Source organism: Somniosus microcephalus, chromosome 30 (assembly GCF_052327205.1).
Source record: "Somniosus microcephalus isolate GS21.2 chromosome 30, FLI_Smic_1.0, whole genome shotgun sequence".
Lineage (NCBI taxonomy): Eukaryota > Metazoa > Chordata > Chondrichthyes > Squaliformes > Somniosidae > Somniosus > Somniosus microcephalus.
This window is the reverse complement of record NC_141016.1, coordinates 906,615-923,093: the sequence shown is the minus strand read 5'-3', so window position 1 is coordinate 923,093 and position 16,479 is coordinate 906,615. Positions and strand designations below refer to the sequence as shown.

Sequence of the window (16,479 nt, the reverse complement as noted above, 5' to 3'; positions counted from 1 at the left end):
TTACAGGGTTAATACTGTATATTACAGGGTTATCCTGTATATTATAGGGTTATCCTGTATATTACAGGGTTATCCTGTATATTACAGGGTTAATACTGTATATTACAGGGTTAATACTGTATATTACAGGGTTATCCTGTATATTACAGGGTTATCCTGTATATTACAGGGGTTATCCTGTATATTACAGGGGTGTCCTGTATATTACAGGGGTTATCCTGTATATTACAGGGTTATCCTGTATATTACAGGGTTATCCTGTATATTACAGGGGTTATCCTGTATATTACAGGGGTGTCCTGTATATTACAGGGGTTACCCTGTATATTACAGGGTTAATACTGTATATTACAGGGTTATCCTGTATATTACAGGGGTTATCCTGTATATTACACGGTTATCCTGTATATTACAGGGTTATCCTGTATATTACAGGGTTGATACTGTATATTACAGGGTTATCCTGTATATTACAGAGTTAATACTGTATATTACAGGGTTATCCTGTATATTACAGGGGTTATCCTGTATATTACAGGGGTTATCCTGTATATTACAGGGTTATCCTGTATATTACAGGGTTAATACTGTATATTACAGGGTTATCCTGTATATTACAGGGTTAATACTGTATATGACAGGGTTATCCTGTATATTACAGGGTAATCCTGTATATTACAGGGTTAATACTGTATATTACAGGGTTATCCTGTATATTACAGGGGTTATCCTGTATATTACAGGGGTGTCCTGTATATTACAGGGTTATCCTGTATATTACAGGGTTATCCTGTATATTACAGGGTTAATACTGTATATTACAGGGTTAATACTGTATATTACAGGGTTATCCTGTATATTACAGGGTTATCCTGTATATTACAGGGTTAATACTGTATATTACAGGGTTAATACTGTATATTACAGGGTTATCCTGTATATTACAGGGTTATCCTGTATATTACAGGGGTTATCCTGTATTTTACAGGGTTATCCTATATATTACAGGGGTTATCCTGTATATTACAGGGGTGTCCTGTATATTACAGGGGTTATCCTGTATATTACAGGGTTAATACTGTATATTACAGGGTTATCCTGTATATTACAGGGGTGTCCTCGTGCAGTCGGTGAATGCTTCACTCTGTCCATCATGTTGTTGGGCTGCTCTGGCCTCTGTCTCTGAACCTCACTCGTTCCCTCGAGCTGCCACTGCTGGGATCCGGCGATTGTGAGCAACTTTCCAAAATGCCAATATTACTCATTGTTTTCCACAGCATCGAGCCAAACCGCTCACTCGCTTGTTGCTATGGGCTTTTCTATCTTGGAGATGGGTTCTGGGACGCCTGAGGAGGGAGGGGGAGGGTCGATGCATGACTGAGTTACACTACGTACCCAGTCCCGCTCCAGATAGGCTGTGGGCGGAAGGGAAGAAAGAAAGAAAGTGCTTTATAACCAATGAAGTACTTTTGGAAGTGTGGTCACTGTTATAATGTAGGAAACGCAGCAGCCAATTTGCGCACAGCAAGCTCCCACAAACAGCAATGTGATAACTGACCAGATAATCTGTTTTATTGATGTTGGTTGAGGGATAAATATTGGCCCCAGGACACCAGGGAGAACTCCCCTGCTCTTCTTGCAAATAGTGGTCATGGAACCTTTTACATCCACCCAGGAAAGCAGACGGGACCTCGGTTTAACGTCTAATCCAAAGGACGGCACCTCCGACAGTGCGGCACTCCCTCAGTAGTGCCCCTCCGACAGTGTGGCACTCCCTCAGTACTGCCCCTCCGACAGTGCAGCGCTCCCTCGATATTGCCCCTCCGACAGTGCGGCACTCCCTCAGTACTGCCCCTCCGACAGTGCAGCGCTCCCTCAGTACTGCTCCTCCAACAGTGCGGCACTCCCTCAGTACTGCCCCTCCGACAGTGCAGCACTCCCTCAGTACTGCCCCTCCGACAGTGCGGCACTCCCTCAGTACTGCCCCTCCGACAGTGCAGCGCTCCCTCAGTACTGCTCCTCCAACAGTGCGGCACTCCCTCAGTACTGCCCCTCCGACAGTGCAGCACTCCCTCAGTAGTGCCCCTCCGACAGTGTGGCACTCCCTCAGTACTGCCCCTCCGACAGTGCAGCACTCCCTCAGTACTGCCTCTCCGACAGTGCAGCACTCCCTCAGTACTGCCCCTCCGACAGTGCAGCACTCCCTCAGTACTGCCCCTCCGACAGTGTGGCGCTCCCTCAGTACTGCTCCTCCGACAGTGCAGTGTCCCTCAGTACTGCCCCTCCGACAGTGCAGCACTCCCTCAGTACTGCCCCTCCGACAGTGCGGCACTCCCTCAGTACTGCTCCTCCGACAGTGCGGCACTCCCTCAGTACTGCCCCTCCGTCAGTGCAGCGCTCCCTCAGTACTGCCTCTCCGACGGTGCAGCGTTCCCTCAGTACTGCCTCTCCGACAGTGCAGTGTTCCCTCAGTACTGCCTCTCCGACGGTGCAGCACTCCCTCAGTACTGCCCCTCCGTCAGTGCAGCGCTCCCTCAGTACTGCCTCTCCGACGGTGCAGCGTTCCCTCAGTACTGCCTCTCCGACAGTGCAGTGTTCCCTCAGTACTGCCTCTCCGACAGTGCAGCACTCTCTCAGTACTGCCCCTCTGACAGTGCAGCGCTCCCTCAGTACTGCCCCTCTTACAGTGCAGCGCTCCCTCAGTACTGCCCCTCCGACAGTGCAGCGCTCCCTCAGTACTGCCCCTCTTACAGTGCAGCGCTCCCTCAGTACTGCCCCTCCGACAGTGCAGCTCTCCCTCAGTACTGCAATGATTATGGGCTTGAATCTCTGGAGTGGGACTATGACCCCACGATGTTGGAGTGAGGATTGGATTGGTCTTGGTCATGATGCCTGATATAGTGAAATAGCTGTGGACTGTCTGCAGCCCAGAAACCCGCGAGTGTGATGCCACACCTGGTTGACCTGCTGCACTCTGATCAATTCCCAGCACAAGCACCAATTTGATTATTAACTCGGGTCTGGTTATTGGGACACGGTTAAACAAGCCAGAACAACAACATCACGGCTCGCAAACTAGGTAACTAATTAACCAATTAACTTATCACCACACTCTTACCCAGTTAACGGCAAATCTCTCGATTAGATTCCAGCCTGTAACTCACTCCCAGGTATCTGTTATTTTATGTATAAACCCCCTGAACCCCTCGATTAGATTCCAGCCTGTAACTCACTCTGAGGATCTGTTACTCTATATATGAAACCCCCGAACCCCTGGATTGGATTCCAGCCTGTAACTCACTCCCGGATTCTCTCTCTCTCTCTGTACTCCTGTTGTTGAAGGGTTAAAGGCGAGGCAGCTGGTTCACTGGGCTGTTTGTCCACTCAATGCTGTGCTGATGTAGCCTGTGGGATCGGTGACTCACTCTGTCGGTTCCTGTGCAGCCTTCTGTGATGTTCCTGGCACCAACTCCAGCTAAGCTTCACAGAGTGAAACGTCACCCCAATTGAAGTAGGGATCGGGGCCGGGAGTGGGACTGGGAATGAGGCAGGTCCTCCTGCAGTTGACCCCTAAGTCCCTGGCAGCATCATTGGCAGCGAGTAAGGGGGTGGGGGGGGGGTGCGGAGGGGGAATTGGGCAAAGGGCAGGAATGTAATTCATGAAAAGTTGGTGGCTGTTTAATTGGGTTTATTGTTTGGGTGTCACGTGAGCTGCTGGCGAGAGGCTCCTTAAAGAAAGATCACTCGGCTTAATATTTACACAGCCCTCACTGCCCCGAGTGAATCTGAAAGCAGGCAGGGCGACGGGATGGCAGTACGGAGGAAGGGGGCTGGGGGGAGGGTGGGGGGAGTGGGGCGGGGAGGGGGTGGAGGAGGGGGCGGGGTGAGGTGTGAGTTGGTGGGCGGCGAGTGGGGCGGGGAGGGGGTTGAGGGGGGGCGGGGAGAGGTGTGAGTGGGTGGGCGGCTAGTGGGGCGGGCGGGGCGGAGAGGGATTTGGGCGGGGCAGGGTGGGGGAGGGGTGGGTGGGAGTGGAGAGGGGAGGGGTTTGGGCGGGGCAGGGAGGGGGAGGGGGCAGGGAGTGGGGGAGTGGTGGGGGGGAGGGGTTTGGGCGGGGTGGGGTGGGGGGGGTGGGGCAGAGAGATGAACTTGGTTTTCCTGCTCCTGATCACACCGGGTGAGGACGAGGTTGAGCTCTGCTCTGGTGCCTCCCCCCAAGATTGAATATCGGTCGGTCAAGGAGTGCCTGTGGAATGGTCGTCTGAGCGAGAGATTGGTGAGAACCTGATGGAGCCCCGTGGTCGGCGGCAAGAAAATCCTTTTAAGGAATGGGCTAAACGAAGCAGTTGGTGGTTCTCTCTCCTGTTTCGACCAGCGCTGTATCCGGGGTGCGTCGTGGCTCAGTGGGCAGCACTCGCACCTTTGAGTCAGGAAGTCATGGGTTCAAGTCCCACTTCAGAGACTCGAGCACAAAATTCTGGCTGACACTCCCAGTGCAGTATGCAGTACTGAGGGAGTGCCACACTGTCGGAGGGGTAGCACTGAGGGAGCGCTGTACTGTCGGAGGGGCAGTACTGAGGGAGCCCCGCACTGTCGGAGGGGCAGTACTGAGGGAGCGCTGTACTGTCGGAGGGGCAGTACTGAGGGAGCCCCGCACTGTCGGAGGGGCAGTACTGAGGGAGCGCCACACCGTCGGAGGGGCAGTACTGAGGGAGCCCCGCACTGTCGGAGGGGCAGTACTGAGGGAGCGCTGTACTGTCAGAGGGGCAGTACTGAGGGAGCCCCGCACTGTCGGAGGGGCAGTACTGAGGGAGCGCCACACCGTCGGAGGGGCAGTACTGAGGGAGCCCCGCACTGTCGGAGGGACAGTACTAAGGGAGCGCTGTACTGTCGGAGGGGCAGTACTGAGGGAGCCCCACACTGTCGGAGGGGCAGTACTGAGGGAGCGCTGCACTGTCGGAGGGGCAGTATTGAGGGAGCGCCGCACTGTCGGAGGGACAATACTGAGGGAGCACTGCACTGTCGGAGGGGCAGTACTGAGGGAGCGCGGCACTGTCGGAGGGGCAGTACTGAGGGGGCGCTGCACTGTCGGAGGGGCAGTACTGAGGGAGTGCTGCACTGGCGGAGGGGCAGTACTGAGGGAGCGCGGCACTGTCGGAGGGGCAGTACTGAGGGAGCGCTGCACTGTCGGAGGGGCAGTACTGAGGGAGTGCTGCACTGTCGGAGGGGCAGTACTGAGGGAGCGCTGCACTGTCGGAGGGGCAGTACTGAGGGAGCGCCACACTGTCGGAGGGGCAGTACTGAGGGAGCCCCGCACTGTCGGAGGGGCAGTACTGAGGGAGCGCCACACCGTCGGAGGGGCAGTACTGAGGGAGCCCCGCACTGTCGGAGGGGCAGTACTGAGGGAGCGCTGTACTGTCAGAGGGGCAGTACTGAGGGAGCCCCGCACTGTCGGAGGGGCAGTACTGAGGGAGCGCCACACCGTCGGAGGGGCAGTACTGAGGGAGCCCCGCACTGTCGGAGGGACAGTACTAAGGGAGCGCTGTACTGTCGGAGGGGCAGTACTGAGGGAGCCCCACACTGTCGGAGGGGCAGTACTGAGGGAGCGCTGCACTGTCGGAGGGGCAGTATTGAGGGAGCGCCGCACTGTCGGAGGGACAATACTGAGGGAGCACTGCACTGTCGGAGGGGCAGTACTGAGGGAGCGCGGCACTGTCGGAGGGGCAGTACTGAGGGGGCGCTGCACTGTCGGAGGGGCAGTACTGAGGGAGTGCTGCACTGGCGGAGGGGCAGTACTGAGGGAGCGCGGCACTGTCGGAGGGGCAGTACTGAGGGAGCGCTGCACTGTCGGAGGGGCAGTACTGAGGGAGTGCTGCACTGTCGGAGGGGCAGTACTGAGGGAGCCCCGCACTGTCGGAGGGGCAGTACTGAGGGAGCGCCACACCGTCGGAAGGGCAGTACTGAGGGAGCCCCGCACTGTTGGAGGGGCAGTACTGAGGGAGCGCTGTACTGTCGGAGGGGCAGTACTGAGGGAGCCCCGCACTGTCGGAGGGGCAGTACTGAGGGAGCGCCACACCGTCGGAGGGGCAGTACTGAGGGAGCCCCGCACTGTCGGAGGGACAGTACTAAGGGAGCGCTGTACTGTCGGAGGGGCAGTACTGAGGGAGCCCCACACTGTCGGAGGGGCAGTACTGAGGGGGCGCTGCACTGTCGGAGGGGCAGTATTGAGGGAGCGCCGCACTGTCGGAGGGACAATACTGAGGGAGCACTGCACTGTCGGAGGGGCAGTACTGAGGGAGCGCGGCACTGTCGGAGGGGCAGTACTGAGGGGGCGCTGCACTGTCGGAGGGGCAGTACTGAGGGAGTGCTGCACTGGCGGAGGGGCAGTACTGAGGGAGCGCGGCACTGTCGGAGGGGCAGTACTGAGGGAGCGCTGCACTGTCGGAGGGGCAGTACTGAGGGAGTGCTGCACTGTCGGAGGGGCAGTACTGAGGGAGCGCGGCACTGCCGGAAGGGCAGTACTGAGGGAGCACTGTACTGTCGGAGGGGCAGTACTGAGGGAGCGCTGCACTGTCGGAGGTGCCGTCTTTCGGATGAGACGTTAAACCGAGGCCCCGTCTGCTCTCTCAGGTGGACGTAAAAGATTCCACGGCCACTATTGGAAGAAGAGCAGGAGAGTTCTCCCCGGTGTCCTGGCTAATGTTTATCCTTCAACCAACATCACTAAAGCAGATTATCTGGTCATTCTGACATTGCTGTTGGTGGGATCTTGCTGTGCAAGAATTGAAAGTTTCACGCAGGCGTAAAACTGTGAATGGGCCGCGCAGGTATGCAAAAAAAAGAGGGAACGTTGGTGCACACAGACTCATGAACACACACAGGTTGAGATATTCACATACTTACACACACCTGTACCCACAGACTGAGACATATGCACACACAGACACACACACTGACACTGTGACACTGACAGACACACACACTGACACTGACACACACAGACACTGACACATACTGACACACACTGACACACACACTGACACTGACACACTGACACTGACACACACTGACACTGACACATACTGACACACACTGACACTGACACACACACTGACACTGACACACTGACACTGACACACACTGACACACACACTGACACTGACACACTGACACACACTGACACACACTGACACTGACACACTGTCACACACTGACACACACTGACACTGACACATACTGACACACACTGACACTGACACACACACACAGACACACACTGACACTGACACATACAGACACACACTGACACTGACACACACTGTCACACACTGACACTGACACACACAGACACTGACACTGTCACACACTGACACTGACACACAGACACTGACACACACAGACACTGACACACACTGACACTGACACACACAGACACTGACACACACTGACACTGACACACAGACACACACTCTGACACTGACACACACACACACTGTCACACAGCCACAGTGCAGCTTGATGTCTGATCAGACACGGTTGACTCACTGGAAGCAGCACAGAGCCAGCTCCTGCCAAACACATTCCGTCCCAAACCAGCAGTGGAAACTAGAAAGACATTTCCTTTGAGCCATGAATTCAGTTTAAAAATGGACTTACGGTTGCGCTGGCTGTGCCTCAGAGAGGTTGTGCTCTGCAGTCAGTGCCTGTGTCAGTGTCCTACTCTGGGCAAGGGCTAAAGTCCTCTTCTGAAGTTCAGGTTTTGACTGGAGCTACTTCCTGTCACTCGCGAAGGTCAGTGAGAGTGTTTGCGAGTGCGTGAGTGAGTGTGTAAAACACTTCCCACCCTCAGCAATGAGCTGGAGCAGACACAGAGGCTCGGAGAGTTATTTGCATACTGGCCCGAGCTCAGGGCAATGATCTGGACATTAACTCACTCCGTGCCTCTTGGGGTCCTGCTGACAGGGGCTGTTCCTCTACACGCTGCTGGAGGCACTGACCCTCGCCAAGGTTAGGATTCAGACAGCCCTGTTCTACCTTATCTCAGGTGTGCATTTTCTGCGGGAGCCCCCGTAGTCAACATCAGTGAGGCTATTCCACCAAGGAGGGCATCAGCTCCCTGGGACAGCGAATCCCCTGAGCTAGCCCAGGGAGGGGCGGAGAAAGGCTGGAATCCAAATGCTTAGCCGCACCCACCTCTCCACCTGCAATTGACTAACTCCACACACAGGACTGACCCTGGCTCCCCGGGGCTCAGTCCCACTCCCCGGGGCTCAGACCCACTCCCCGGAGCTCAGTCCCGCTCCCCGGGGCTCAGTCCCACTCCCCTCAGTCCCACTCCCCGGGGCTCAGTCCCGCTCCCCGGGGCTCAGACCCGCTCCCCGGGGCTCAGACCCGCTCCCCGGGGCTCAGACCCGCTCCCCGATGCTCAGTCCCGCTCCCCGGGGCTCAGTCCCGCTCCCCTCAGTCCCACTCCCCTCAGTCCCACTCCCCGGGGCTCAGTCCTGCTCCCCGGGGCTCAGTCCCACTCCCCGGGGCTCAGTCCCACTCCCCTCAGTCCCACTCCCTCAGTCCCACTCCCCTCAGTCCCGCTCCCCGGGGCTCAGTCCCGCTCCCCGGGGCTCAGTCCCACTCCCCGGGGCTCAGTCCCACTCCCCTCAGTCCCACTCCCCGGGGCTCAGTCCCGCTCCCCGGGGCTCAGTCCTGCTCCCCGGGGCTCAGTCCCACTCCCCTCAGTCCCACTCCCCGGGGCTCAGTCCCACTCCCCGAGGCTCAGTCCCGCTCCCCGGGGCTCAGTCCCACTCCCCTCAGTCCCACTCCCCGGGGCTCAGACCCGCTCACCGGGGCTCAGTCCCGCTCCCCGAGGCTCAGTCCCGCTCCCCGGGGCTCAGTCCCGCTCCCCGAGGCTCAGTCCCGCTCCCCGGGGCTCAGTCCCACTCCCCTCAGTCCCACTCCCCGAGGCTCAGTCCCGCTCCCCGGGGCTCAGTCCCACTCCCCGAGGCTCAGTCCCGCTCCCCGGGGCTCAGTCCCACTCCCCGGGGCTCAGTCCCACTCCCCTCAGTCCCACTCCCCGAGGCTCAGTCCCGCTCCCCGGGGCTCAGTCCCGCTCCCCGGGGCTCAGTCCCACTCCCCGGGGCTCAGTCCCACTCCCCTCAGTCCCACTCCCCTCAGTCCCACTCCCCTCAGTCCCACTCCCCGGGGCTCAGTCCCACTCCCCTCAGTCCCACTCCCTGGGGCTCAGTCCCGCTCCCTGGGGCTCAGTCCCACTCCCCTCAATCCCACTCCCCGGCGCTCAGTCCCGCTCCCCGGGGCTCAGTCCCACTCCCCTCAGTCCCGCTCCCCGGGGCTCAGTCCCACTCCCCTCAGTCCCGCTCCCCGGGGCTCAGTCCCGCTCCCCGGGGCTCAGTCCCACTCCCCTCAGTCCCACTCCCCGGGGCTCAGTCCCGCTCCCCGGGGCTCAGTCCCACTCCCCTCAGTCCCACTCCCCGGGGCTCAGTCCCACTCCCCGGGGCTCAGTCCCACTCCCCTCAGTCCCACTCCCCGGGGCTCAGTCCCACTCCCCTCAGTCCCACTCCCCGAGGCTCAGTCCCGCTCCCCGGGGCTCAGTCCCACTCCCCTCAGTCCCACTCCCCGAGGCTCAGTCCCGCTCCCCGGGGCTCAGTCCCGCTCCCCGGGGCTCAGTCCCGCTCCCCGAGGCTCAGTCCCGCTCCCCGGGGCTCAGTCCCACTCCCCGGGGCTCAGTCCCACTCCCCTCAGTCCCACTCCCCGAGGCTCAGTCCCGCTCCCCGGGGCTCCGTCCCGCTCCCCGGGGCTCAGTCCCACTCCCCGGGGCTCAGTCCCACTCCCCTCAGTCCCACTCCCCTCAGTCCCACTCCCCTCAGTCCCACTCCCCGGGGCTCAGTCCCACTCCCCTCAGTCCCACTCCCTGGGGCTCAGTCCCGCTCCCCGGGGCTCAGTCCCGCTCCCCGGGGCTCAGTCCCACTCCCCTCAATCCCACTCCCCGGCGCTCAGTCCCGCTCCCCGGGGCTCAGTCCCACTCCCCTCAGTCCCGCTCCCCGGGGCTCAGTCCCACTCCCCTCAGTCCCGCTCCCCGGGGCTCAGTCCCGCTCCCCGGGGCTCAGTCCCACTCCCCTCAGTCCCACTCCCCGGGGCTCAGTCCCGCTCCCCGGGGCTCAGTCCCACTCCCCTCAGTCCCACTCCCCGGGGCTCAGTCCCACTCCCCGGGGCTCAGTCCCACTCCCCTCAGTCCCACTCCCCGGGGCTCAGTCCCACTCCCCTCAGTCCCACTCCCCGAGGCTCAGTCCCGCTCCCCGGGGCTCAGTCCCGCTCCCCGGGGCTCAGTCCCACTCCCCGGGGCTCAGTCCCACTCCCCGGGGCTCAGTCCCACTCCCCTCAGTCCCACTCCCCGGGGCTCAGTCCCACTCCCCTCAGTCCCACTCCCCGAGGCTCAGTCCCGCTCCCCGGGGCTCAGTCCCACTCCCCGGGGCTCAGTCCCACTCCCCGGGGCTCAGTCCCACTCCCCTCAGTCCCACTCCCCGGGGCTCAGTCCCACTCCTCGGGGCTCAGTCCCACTCCCCGGGGCTCAGTCCCACTCCCCTCAGTCCCACTCCCCGGGGCTCAGTCCCACTCCCCGGGGCTCAGTCCCACTCCCCTCAGTCCCACTCCCCGGGGCTCAGTCCCACTCCCCTCAGTCCCACTCCCCGGGGCTCAGTCCCACTCCCCGAGGCTCAGTCCCACTCCCCGAGGCTCAGTCCCGCTCCCCGGGGCTCAGTCCCGCTCCCCGGGGCTCAGTCCCACTCCCCGGGGCTCAGTCCCACTCCCCTCAGTCCCGCTCCCCGGGGCTCAGTCCCGCTCCCCGGGGCTCAGTTCCACTCTCCGGGGCTCAGTCCCACTCCCCGGGGCTCAGTCCCACTCCCCGAGGCTCAGTCCCGCTCCCCGGGGCTCAGTCCCACTCCCCGGGGCTCAGTCCCACACCAGCTTTCCATTTACCCATCAGATTACTCAGGAATGTTACCGCTACCCTGTTTGTTCAGGAAACAGTTAAAATCAAAAGACATAAAACCGCCCTTAATTCAAACAAGGCCTGTTCCTTCCGACAGGGCTGATTGTAAATTGAACCCAGACTGGTGAATGTGGATCCGGGACTGAAGTAGAAACAGTTGTCACTGCGACAGGAATGGTGTGAGGGCTCAGTCAGCGAGACACCACTCCTGAACCAGAAGTGGGGGCAGAGTGTTCCATACACTCTGTAACTGTTCAACCAAAACACAGATGAACATCAGAGGAAGCCAGTGACAAATATCCCTCACGGCTGAGCCGGCCCAGCACTGACTGTGTGTGTAACAGGACTGAGTGTCCCAGCACTGACTGTGTGTTTTTCTTTATTCGTTTATGGGATCTGGGCGTCGCTGGCAATGCCGGCAATTTATTGCCCATCCCTAGTTGCTGTTGAGAAGGTGGTGATTAGCCGCCTTCTTGAACCGCTGCAGACCGTGTGGTGTAGGTACTCCCACAATGCTGTTAGGTAGGGAGTTCCAGGGTTTTGACCCAGTGACGATGAAGGATCGGTGATATACTTCTAAGTCAGGATGGTGTGTGACTTGGAGGGGAACTTGGAGGTGGTGGTGTTCCCATGCGCCTGCTGCCCTTGTCCTTCTAGGTGGAAGAGGTCGTGGGTTTGGGAGGTGCTGCTGAAGAAGCCTTGGTGAGTTGCTGCAGTGCCTGAAGGCTTTGTATCTTAATGCTAGAAGCATTAGGAACAAGGTGGATGAATTAGTTGTGGAAATAGAGGTAAACAAGTATGATTTGATTGGGATTACAGAAACGTGGCTGCAGGGTGGGCAAGGCTGGGAACTTAACATCCAGGGATATACAATATTTAGGAAGGATCGGCAAAAAGGTAGGGGAGGTGGGGTAGCATTGCTGGTAAAGGAGGGGATTAATGCAATGGAAAGGAAGGATATTAACTCGGATGAAACGGAATCTGTATGGGTAGAAATGAGAAATAGCAAGGGGAGGAAAACGTTAGTGGGTGTGATATATAGGCCTCCAAATAGTAATATGGAGGTGAGGGAAGGCATAAAAAGGGAAATTAGAGAAGCGTGCGATAAGAGCACAGCTGTCATCATGGGTGACTTTAATTTACATATTGATTGGACTACCCAAATTAGTAAAAATTCTGAGGAGGAGGAATTCCTGGAATGTTTTCGGGACGGTTATCTGGACCAATATGTCGAGGAGCCGACTCGAGATCAGGCCATTTTAGACTGGGTATTGTGCAATGAGAAGGGACTTATCAGCAATCTTCTTGTACGAGGCCCCTTGGGTCAGAGCGATCATAATATGATCGAGCTCTCAGTCGAGATGGAGAGTGAGGAAATTGAATCAGAGACTAAGGTCCAGAACTTAAATAAAGGGAATTACGAGGGTATGAGACGGGAATTGGGTAAGATTGATTGGGTGGTGTTTCTGGGGGGATTGACAGTGGATAGACAATGGCAAGCATTCAAAGATAGAATGGAAGAATTCCAGAACATGTTTATACCGGTTTGGCATAAAAATAAACCTAAAAAGGTGACTCAACCGTGGATAACGAGGGAAATTAGGGACAGCATAAAATCAAAAAAAAGGGCATATCAACTGGCAAAAAAAAGCACCAGACCGGAAGATTGGGGGCAGTACAGGATACAGCAAAAGAGGACAAAGGGATTAATCAGGAAGGGGAAAATAGAATACGAAAGTAAACTTGCAGCAAACATAAAGACAGACTGCAAAAGCTTTTATCGGTATATCAGGAGGAAAAGACTGGTAAAATCCCAAGTCGGTCCCTTGCAGTCCGATTCGGGAGAATATATAATGGAGAATAAGGAAATGGCAGACCAATTAAACTCATACTTTGGTTCTGTATTCACAAAGGAGGACACAAATAACCTCCCAGGAATATCGGCAAACATAGGGACTAATGAGAGGGAGGAGCTGACAGAAATTAGTATCTCTAGGGATATGGTGTTGGGTAAGTTGAGGGGACTGAAGGCCGACAAATCCCCAGGGCCTGATAAACTACATCCTAGGGTACTTAAGGAGGTGGCCCTGGAGATAGCAGATGCTCTAAGGATCATCTTCCGGAACTCCATTGACTCGGGAACAGTACCCGTGGATTGGAGGGTAGCTAATGTTACCCCAATATTTAAAAAGGGGGGTAGAGAGAAAGCAGGGAATTATAGACCAGTAAGCCTTACATCGGTTGTGGGCAAAATGCTAGAGTCCATTATTAAGGATAAAATAGCGGAGCACTTGACAAATGGGGAAAGGATCGGACAGAGTCAACATGGATTTACAAAGGGTAAATCGTGTTTGACTAATCTGCTGGAATTTTTTGAGGAGGTAACTGGTAGAATAGATGGGGGAGAGCCAGTGGATGTGGTGTACCTTGACTTCCAGAAAGCCTTCGATAAGGTTCCACACAAAAGATTATCATGCAAAATTAAGGCTCATGGGATTGGGGGCAAAGTATTAACGTGGATAGAGAACTGGCTGGCGGATAGAAAACAGAGAGTTGGAATAAACGGCTCGTTTTCGGAGTGGCAGGCAGTGACCAGCGGGGTGCCGCAAGGATCTGTCCTGGGACCCCAGCTGTTCACAATATATATAAATGATCTGGATCAGGGAATTGGATGCAATATTTCCAAATTCGCTGACGACACTAAACTAGGAGGAGGGGTGGGCTCTGATGAGGATGTCAGGAGGCTACAGTGTGATTTGGACAGGTTGGGGGAATGGGCGGATACGTGGCAGATGCACTATAATGTGGATAAATGCGAGGTTATCCACTTTGGGGGTAAAAACAGGAGGGTAGATTATTATCTAAATGGCAATAGATTGGGAGATGGGGAAGTGCAGAGGGACCTGGGTGTTCTTGTGCACCAGTCACTGAAGGAGAGCATGCAGGTGCAACAGGCGATTAAGAAGGCAAATGGTATGTTGGCCTTCATATCAAGGGGGTTCGAGTATAGGAATAGGGATACCTTACTACAGCTGTACAAGGTGCTGGTGAGACCGCATCTGGAGTATTGTGTACAGTTTTGGTCGCCCCATCTGCGGAAGGATGTTCTTGCCATGGAAAGAGTGCAACGGCGATTCACCAGGCTGATACCTGGAATGGCGGGAATGACCTACGAAGAGAGATTAAATAGTTTGGGCTTGTACTCACTGGAGTTTAGAAGATTGAGAGGGGATCTCATCGAAACATATAAAATTATGGCAGGCCTGGACAGGCTGAATTCAGAGAGAATGTTTCCAATGGCCGGGGAGCACAGAACCAGGGGCCACAGTCTAAAAATAGCGGGCAAATCATTTAAAACAGAGATGAGGAAGAATTTCTTCACTCAAAGAGTGGTGAGCCTGTGGAATTCCCTGCCACAGAGGGCTGTGAAGGCTAATTCAATAAATATTTTCAAGAGAGAATTGGATATATTTCTGAAGGCTAAGGGGATTAAGGGTTACGGAGAAAAGGCGGGGACGGGGTACTGAACTGGTAAGATCAGCTATGATCTCAGACGAAGATCAGCCATGATCTCATTGAATGGCGGAGCAGGCTCGAAGGGCCGAATGGCCTACTCCTGTTCCTATCTCTATGTATCTATGTATCTTGTAGATGGTACACACTGCAGCCACAGTGCGCCGGTGGTGGAGGGAGTGAATGTTGAAAGTGGTGGATGGGGTGCCAATCAAGCGGGCTGCTTTGTCCTGGATGCTGTTGAGCTTCTCGAGTGTTGTTGGAGCTGCAACTCATCCAGGCAAGTGGAGAGTATTCCATCACACTCCTTACTTGTGCCTTGTAGATGGTGGAAAGGCTTTGGGGATGTGGTAAACCACTGTTTGTATTCCACTGTGTACATGCCTGGACATGCCTCGGCTGACTCCTCCCACAAGTCCTAGTATAAAGGTGACTGCTCCCCAGCCCTTTGTATTTCTGGACCGGTCGACCACTCGAGGCAGACCTTCATTCTTTTGTTAATAAAAGCCTTTAGTTACTCTCTTAACTCTCAGTCTTTTATGAGTAATTGATAGCGCATCAATTTTATTAACAAAATTTTTATAATGGAGAAGGTCCTCACACCAGCATGCCTGGACTTAGATCATCGGGAGGCGACTCATCCGCCAAGTTTACTCACTGGCTTAAGTGTTTCGAAAAATTCCTGACCGCCTCCGCAGCAATCAAATCGGACGAGGACAAACTGGATGTCCTGACCTCCAAAGTGAACCACCGAGTGTACTCGGTCATCCAAGACGCGACCTCGTACGCGGACGCTATCAAGCTCCTCAAGGACCAGTACACGCGCCCAGTGAACGAAGTGTACGCCAGGCACCTTCTGGGGAGTCGTAAACAACAACCTGGGGAATCGACCGTGGAATACCTTCAGGCACTGTCTGTGCTTGGCCGGGCCTGTGGTTGTAAGGATGTAAAGGCTGCCGTGTACACAGAGGAACTTATCCGGGACGCTTTTGTAGCGGGCCACAGATCCAATTACACCCGACAGCGACTGTTGGAGCAGAGTGACCTCGACCTCAACAAGGCCTCTGAACTCGCACTATCATTGGATGCAGCCTACCGGGGCATGGATGCCTACTCCTCTGCACCGTGGACGCCGCGGGGAATGACAGTCTGGGACACGGTAGGACCGCCTCATAGCGCCGTGCCACCCCAGCCACACCCCAGCAATGGCCCAACTACCGCAGCAGTGTCCCAAGGCCAGACAGCAGTGCCCCAAGGCCAGAAATGCTACTTCTGTGGCCAGGCAAAACACCCCAGAGCGCGCTGCCCGGCGAAAAACGCGATCTGCTCGGGCTGCGGGAAGAAGGGACACTACGCTAACGTCTGCAGGGCCAAAGCCACCCCGAACCCCAGCAGCGCCGCGTGTGGGCCATGCGGGCCGCCATCTTGGGCCTCCCCGGCCGTGTGCGAATCACCGGTACAGCAGCCATTTTGGACGCCTCCAGCCACATGGGGATCATGGACGCCGCCATCTTGGACGACAGCCGGAACGCAGCAGGCCCCCAACACCGCCTCATCTGATACCCGCAGCGACATACCGACCCCTACGCTGGCATCCGTTACACTGGACCAAGCGAGACCGCACCAGCTGGCCAGTTCCACAATGGACATTAAGGTAAATGGCCACGATACAATCTGCCTTTTTGACTCTGGGAGCATGGAGAGCTTCATCCACCCCGACACGGTGCGGCGTTGCTCTCTCCCAGTCCTGCCTGCGCACCAGCGGATTTCTATGGCCTCCGAGTCCCAGTCGGCGGACATCGGCGGCTACTGCGTAGTGACACTCGTAGTAGACGGGACCGTGTACGATCATTTTAAACTTCTGGTCCTGCCCGACCTCTGCGCTGCCGTCCTGCTGGGGTTAGATTTTCAGTGCCACCTTAAAAGTGTTACGATGGCGTACGGTGGACCCCCTACCCCCACTCACAGTC

General features: G+C 56.4%; 1 protein-coding gene across 2 annotated transcripts in view; it reads right to left on the bottom strand.

The window, feature by feature from the left end:
* LOC147097844 (vinexin-like) overlaps positions 1 to 7,997 on the bottom strand; it is a 30,676-nt gene extending 22,679 nt beyond the window's left edge. Inside the window, exons 1-2 of one of the 2 annotated variants that reach the window (XM_085970874.1) lie at positions 7,654 to 7,997; positions 1,396 to 1,415 (exon numbers count right to left, since the gene is read on the bottom strand). The gene's annotated coding sequence lies outside the window, so the exon portion shown is untranslated. The remainder of the gene's footprint in view (positions 1 to 1,395; positions 1,416 to 7,653) is intronic. The other variant, XM_085970873.1, reaches the window with a different exon arrangement.
* Positions 7,998 to 16,479: the final 8,482 nt, after the last annotated feature.